Source organism: Ictidomys tridecemlineatus, chromosome 1 (genome assembly GCF_052094955.1).
Source record: "Ictidomys tridecemlineatus isolate mIctTri1 chromosome 1, mIctTri1.hap1, whole genome shotgun sequence".
Lineage (NCBI taxonomy): Eukaryota > Metazoa > Chordata > Mammalia > Rodentia > Sciuridae > Ictidomys > Ictidomys tridecemlineatus.
Genome location: NC_135477.1, coordinates 211,056,172 through 211,063,049, shown reverse-complemented (window position 1 = coordinate 211,063,049; position 6,878 = coordinate 211,056,172). Strand labels below are relative to the sequence as shown.

Below are 6,878 nucleotides of genomic sequence, written 5' to 3'. Positions count from 1 at the left end.
GGGCCTCACACATGCTAGGCAAGCACACTACCACTGAGCCACAATCCCACCCCTTTGTTGTCACTCTTGTTGCAATTCTTGTTGCACGTTGCATGGTAAGAGCTCAAAATTCTGCACCCTTGCTAAGCTAGCGCCTGCTAACTCTGTCTCTCTTCAGTCGCTCTCATGAATATCTACTGGGACCACATCAGTCCTGAGCAGACGCTCTCTGATCTGATCAGTCCTGAGCAGATCCCTCCCTGGAGGTGTTCAGCAAGATGGTCAGTGGCACAGCAGGTAACACTGACGACTTGCTGGCTCCTTGGTGGAAACGCCTTCGCTGAAGGACTGGACGGTGGAGAGAGAAGGTGTCGGGAGAGACGTACCAAAAGCACAGTAATTACTGGTATCAATATCATCACGAACCATCATTTGCAGGGAACCAGCTTCACAAAAGAAGCATAAAAGAAGTTCAGCAGGGGCTGGTTTGTGGCTCAGCAGTAGAGTGCTCGTCTAGCACGCACAAGGCCCTGGGTTTGATCCTCAGCACCACATAAAAATAAATAAAGGTTTTGTGTCCAACTACAACTAAGAAAAAATAAATTTTTTTTAAAAAAAAGTTCACCAAAGGCAAACTTGAAGAACAGAGTCTAGAAAGAGCAAAAGCTTCTTAGGACAGGGGCTGCAGAACAAATCAAGCTCATCCTTGCTGATTTCAAAAACTAGCAGTTCTTTATCCGTGAAAACATGAATCCAGATGGCATGGTCCCTCTCATGGGCCATCGGAGGATGGTGTGACTCCATATATGATTTTCTCTAAGGATGATTTAGAGATGGAAAAAATGTTAACAGATTTGGCAGTTACTTTGGATCTATCATTTGTCATCATTACTGGCTGCTGTTTGTCATCCACACAACACCAAGACTTAAGACAAATGGAACTGATGTATCCTGAGCACATTTATTTTCATAGTGATTTATTTGGAGTGGAGGCATTGTTTTAAGAAAACTTGTCATGTGGGTTATCTAAAAATAAAGTGCATTTAGACTTAAAAAAATGAACATGGCTTAACTAGGAAAAATCCTCCTCCTTCCTCCTCCTCCTCCTCCTCCTCTTCCTCCTCCTCCTCCTCCTCTTCTTCTTCTTCTTCTTCTTCTTCTTCTTCTTCTTTTTAGTGTGTCTTAGAGAGCTAGAATGTATCGTTCTTAGTGATTTATTTGGAGTGGAGGCATTGTTTTTTAAGAAAACTTTTCATGTGGGTTGTATAAAAATAAAGTGCATTTAAACTTAAAAAAATGAACATGGCTTAACTAGATAAAATAATCCTCCTCCTCCTCCTCCTCCTCTTCCTCCTCCTCCTCCTCCTCTTCCTCCTATTCTTCTTCTTCTTCTGTCTTAGAGAGCTAGGATGTATCATTCTTCCCTCCAAATTGCCCAGGCAGAATTGCCAAACTATAAGGATAATGTTTCTCTTTGTGTTTGCAGCTAGTAATGTCTAAAATGTGTTGGAAATAAAATAATTTAACTCAGGCATGTACGGTGAATGTTCATGGTTCAGTACTCAACTAATCAAAGTCTATGTTTCAGTTATTCTTTTATTTTTTTTAAGGCTCCACACCCTGCAGGTAAAGCACACCTTGGTCACTACTCTTTTTTTGGTAGTGAAGCTCCCTGTTAGACAACAGGGTAGAGGGAAGTGCCCTTTCATTTTCCCTCCTTGTTCCTAGAAATCACTGCTCTATAATATGAGAGATATGTTTGACATCACGAGAGCTATTGCTTTTAAGTTCACATTATGTGCTAGACCTCTGTCTTCATTGTTAGACACATGTTAACTCATTTATTTGAATTATTCAAACAACTCAAAGATTTTGGTACACTGCTTCCTCAGTTTCCAAGTGAGGTAACTGAAATGTGGAGTGGTTGAGTAACTTGCCCAAGGTCATAGCCATCCATAAGGAATGGAACAGGGCTGGGAATCCAGGCTGTCCTGTCCCAGAGCCAACAATCTTGACCACTAATGGCCTCTGGAACCACTAATGAGGGCCTCCTTTTCATCTTATAGTCACAGTTAATCATTTGTTTTTATAGAAGTGTAATACCTCAATTAAAAACATTATCGGTCAGGACAAAGTATGAATGTTTGAATTCCCTGCTTCTGGCATCTTCATTTCTAATCAACACATTCTTTCACTGGTGCTTGGAATCAAGATATTTCATCTCACACTCACTTTAGTTAACAAATGATTACTCCTCAGGAAGATGGGAACAAGAGAGCTGAGTCACTAATTTGCTAAAATGCTTTCCCCATTGTTCACTTTAGATCTTTCTCATTCTCAGAATCACACACACACACACACACACACATTTTTTATCTTAACTAACTACCCTGATAAATTACGCCGAATCTTGGTACAGACTATAAATTTGCCAGCTTGGGCCCAGAGGAAGAAAGTAGATGAACTATATCCCTGAAGGATTAAAAAAAAAGAGGTGGTCATTATTTTCCTGGAATTTGAACCCAGGGTCCAGGGAGCCTGAGCACTTCAAAGCCTCAGGCTGAAAAGTCACTGAACTTTCTGCTTATGTGTGTGTATTGAGGGTGGGTTGTGCAGGAGCAAAGGAATAAAATGTAATTTCACATTCACGGTTAACTACCATTTTGTTTACATTTTGGACAGAAGGAGAAGAATCCTGTTGCTTTAAATATAGCATAGAATATCCTATAGCTGTTTCTTATTCTTCCTCTCTCCTCCTCCATCCCTCATTCTTTTCCCTTCCTCTCCTTCTCACTGGTGTGTGTAATTGGCACACAGGTCTTTGTCACTGTTTGTGTTCTCTCCTTACCTAGGAGGCCCACCCCTCATCTTGGGATCTGCTTGTTTTCTGTATACACTGTACACTAACGGTATGATGTTCTGTGTAAAATGTCTGCTGAACAGTGCATCAGGGATGGACCCCCTCTGTGATGGGTGAAGCCCTATACTCCTGACCAATGGTAGAAGAACTCTCCCGTCACAGCGCATACTGTCTGCCCTTGGGTGATCACATCCTTCCCTGACTTATGGGTATACATTTTTCCTCTGATCTAGTGTCTCTGTTTAACATAAACAACACTACATGCATGCTGCTCCTGAGAATTAGAAGACACTGGGATGGCTGGGATGGAATAGGTCATTTGTTTGTAGGTTTGAGCCAACTCTGAGTCTGATTTCTTCGAATTAAATAAGACAATCCCCATGGAGCACTTAGAAGAGTTGGGTATATTCAGGCATGAACTAATATTCTTCTTTTGATTGGTCTTAACTTACTTTTCTCCATGAAGTTGTAAGAGTTACCTGGGTTTCCCAGGTGGAAGAGTGGTTTGGAGTGGTGTGGGGAGGGGGATGGATTACAAAATGTGTAGACACAAACTCATGGAATCCACTTGGTGTTGTCATGTTGCTTGCTAGATTCTGTGCTAAGTTAGCATTTTTCCTATGCGTCACACATGATATTGGGACACTTAAGTCTCATTCTTTCTGTGTGTGGAAGGTGAGAAGAGCAAAGCACAACAAGAACAACAACAACAACACACAAACACACACAAGATCTCTGATGTTTCACTGAACGGGAAAGGTTACCACATTTTAAAATTCCGAGTGTAGTGGACATGTGCTTTTCATGTGCCAAGTTGCACCAACCTTTCTACACAGTTGAGGCCTGTTGTGATATTCTGAGTACGGGCAGTGCCTCTCTGAGGAGAGAGAAACCCTGCAGCAGGGACACTCCCCAGCATTGGAAAATGGAGCCCTGCTGGCCCACTGGAGCACGGGGTGATTCATTTCCTGTCATTAATGGAGTGGAAGAGATGTCCCTCGCAAGCCTCTTTAGGCTGGAAGCACATTAGTCTAAATACCCCATTTCCTGATGAGTGGCATCAGCTCTTCTAGTCACCTCTCAGGGCAGCCTTGCTGTTGGATGTTTCTAGCTTCCGGAGGTCCCTGGGGTACAGGGTAAGTGACCCAAGCCCAGATTAACACAGCAACCTGGTTCGTCCTGGAACAGTGTATCCATGTTAATCCTCAAGTTGCCATGGAAACTTGCTAAATATTTAAGGATTGGGTCTTAGGTTATGACTTTGATATTCAGGTTTACCTGGGTATAAATCAGCACAACAAAACAAACAACAAAAACTCCAAAACCGAAACTCAACCCGCCCTTTAAAATTGCAGGAAGTATTATTTGGAAATAATCCTATTTTAGGAGACAGAGCTTTTCCTTTAAAAAGCAAGTTTTCATCCAATAGTCTATTTAGTTCACATTTTGAAATTGTAGGATTATATAATCATAGGTTGAAATTGATAGAATATTCCTTTTTATGAAGTTACAAGTTATTCTTCTTTCCTATTTGTAGACTATCAATGGAGAAAGGAAGGTGGTATCTAAGTTTTCTTTCTTGCAGGTGGGAAATAGTTTGGATCTATGGAGAGTTAAGTAATTTGCTCAGGACTACACAGATAGAACTGGAATCTGGCACAACAGACCTGTGTTTGCTGGAACATTGCCAGCACTAACCCCTTCTTGAATGACTAATAATCTCTATGCAAAAAAACACTCCAGGCCAAAGCCTGGCATTAAGCCTTATTTATGCCTCAGGCTTTCTCCTGATTCATCTTACCTCATCATAAGCACTTTGTGAGGTCAGATTTGTTATCCTCATTTTACAGATGAGAAAATTGAGACTCATGGTTACATATCTATCAGAGGCAGTGATAGGGTTTGAAATAAAATCTCACTCTACTATATCAACTGTCTCTGAGATAAACAGAGAAAAAGATATGGGAATGTAAAATAGACACAGCAGGTCATGGACATCAGAGAAATCAAAACTTTTGGAAAAAATGGAAGAGTAAGACTTTAAGATAAAATTTGATTTGCTAGTTCCTGGTGACAATACAATCGTTTGTATGTGTTTCCTGCTGGGTAGAGTTAATATTGTAGGAAGAAGTGAGGCTTGTTGTGAGCAGAGTTTTGGAACCAGAAGGGAAAAGGGCTGGGGATGTGGCTCAAGCGGTAGCACACTCACCTGGCATGCGTGGGGCGCTGGGTTTGATCCTCAGCACCACGTAAAAATAAAATAAAGATGTGTCCACCGAAAACTACAAAATAAATATTAAAAATTTTTCTCTCTCTCTCTTAAAAAAAAAAAGAGGAACACAAGAAGGGAAGAAAGGCCAGTGTAGATGTCCTGCCCAGTTCTTTGGAAAGAACTGATGTGGGGCAAGGACACTGAGTAGTGAGTGAGAAAAGGCGTGAAGGGCAGCTGTTAGCAAAATGTAACAAGCTTCAAGAGCCCCAGCATCCTGCTCACTCACCTTTGTCAGGATGATGGCAACGCCACCCCAATCCAGATTCCCCAGGGACAAAACAAAACCCATGGGACCACAGCACAGAGGGCTTTGGAAGTGCCCGGCAGGGGAAAGAGCAAGTTCATCCTGGCCCAGGGCCTCTTTGATGAGGTAGAAAAATTGGCTTGGAAGTCGGCTTCAATGAAGTGATCCTGGTATCATTATCTCTTGAGAACCACTTAGAAGTCATTGCTCAGGCCTCATCCCAGACCTACCAAATCAGCAAGGCTGAGATGATATCCCTCACTGAGGCTTCAGTGAGCTTCCAGGCCTTGGATGCACCTTATCTTTGGGATCTACTGCTCCAATACAGTGGAGGTGACCTCTGATAACAGCAGGGGAGAGAAGCTGGTCACAGATACAACTTTACATCAGCATTAAATTATTTGATTAATAGACATGTGCTCTATACTGTGTGTGTGTGTGTGTGTGTGTGTGTGTGTGTGTGTGTGTGTGTGTGTGTGAGAGAGAGAGAGAGAGAGAGGCAGGGAGAGGGATGGCTAGATGTTTACTGATCATTTTATTCTTTGTGAAAACTTGGAGAGATCATATTTCCCAGCCTCCCTTGAAGTTCAATTGGGGACATTTGACTGGGGTCTGGCAAATGAAATGTCATGTCCCAGAAGTAAGGTCAGCCACAATAAGGCTTGGGTCCAGGCAAGTGCACTGCCAGCCTGTATGGAACCTTGAGAAAGAAAGACATTTTCATTATATTAAGTAACTAACACTTTTTTTGGGGGGGGGTATTTCTGTTAATTTCTCTGATTAATAAACACTGTAAGTAAAAAGAAGGCAAGGGTCAGGTCTTTTACTCTTGATTATATTATGATGATAATTAAAATGCTAACTGATGCGAGAGCCCTGGGACTGATGGATCCACACCAGCAGTGACTTCTATGCTATGTAGGATCCTGCAGGCTCTCTGCTTTGCAAGCATTAATCCTACAGTTGAGGGATCTAGGGGAGCTCTAGGAGTTCAGAGGGATGGGGGCATTTTACCAACACACATCTATACTGATTCATGCAAGCTGCATTACTAATGCTTAATGCAGTTTGATCCAAGTAGGCATTCAATAAATTTCTTTTAATTGAAACCAGCAAACTTATGCACAATGATTGAGCATTGAGGATACAAATTGTAAACGTCTGTTAGGAGGCCTCACTGGTGTAAATAATCTGCAGAATGTAGAGACATTTAGGTGCACTCTATTCTATTCATTTTTTTTTACCCTAAAATTAGGATGGGGGGCCTTCACTTAAAATGGTGAGTCCTTATACATTGCTGTGGGACTGAAAATTGGTGCAACCACTATGGAAAGCAATAAAGAGATGCCTCAGAAAACTTGGAATGGAACCACAATTTGACCCAGTTATCCCACTCCCAAAGGACTTAAAATCAGCATACTATAGTGACGCAGTCACACTAATGTTTATAGCAGCTCAGTTCACAATAGCTAAACTATGGAGCCAACCTAGGTATCCTTAACAGATGAATGGATAAATAAATT

The 6,878-nt window shown here is 41.7% G+C and overlaps 1 pseudogene; it reads left to right on the top strand.

Moving 5' to 3' along the window:
* Positions 1-257: 257 nt before the first annotated feature.
* On the top strand, positions 258-5,520 carry LOC106144690 (translationally-controlled tumor protein-like; annotated as a pseudogene).
* Positions 5,521-6,878: the final 1,358 nt, after the last annotated feature.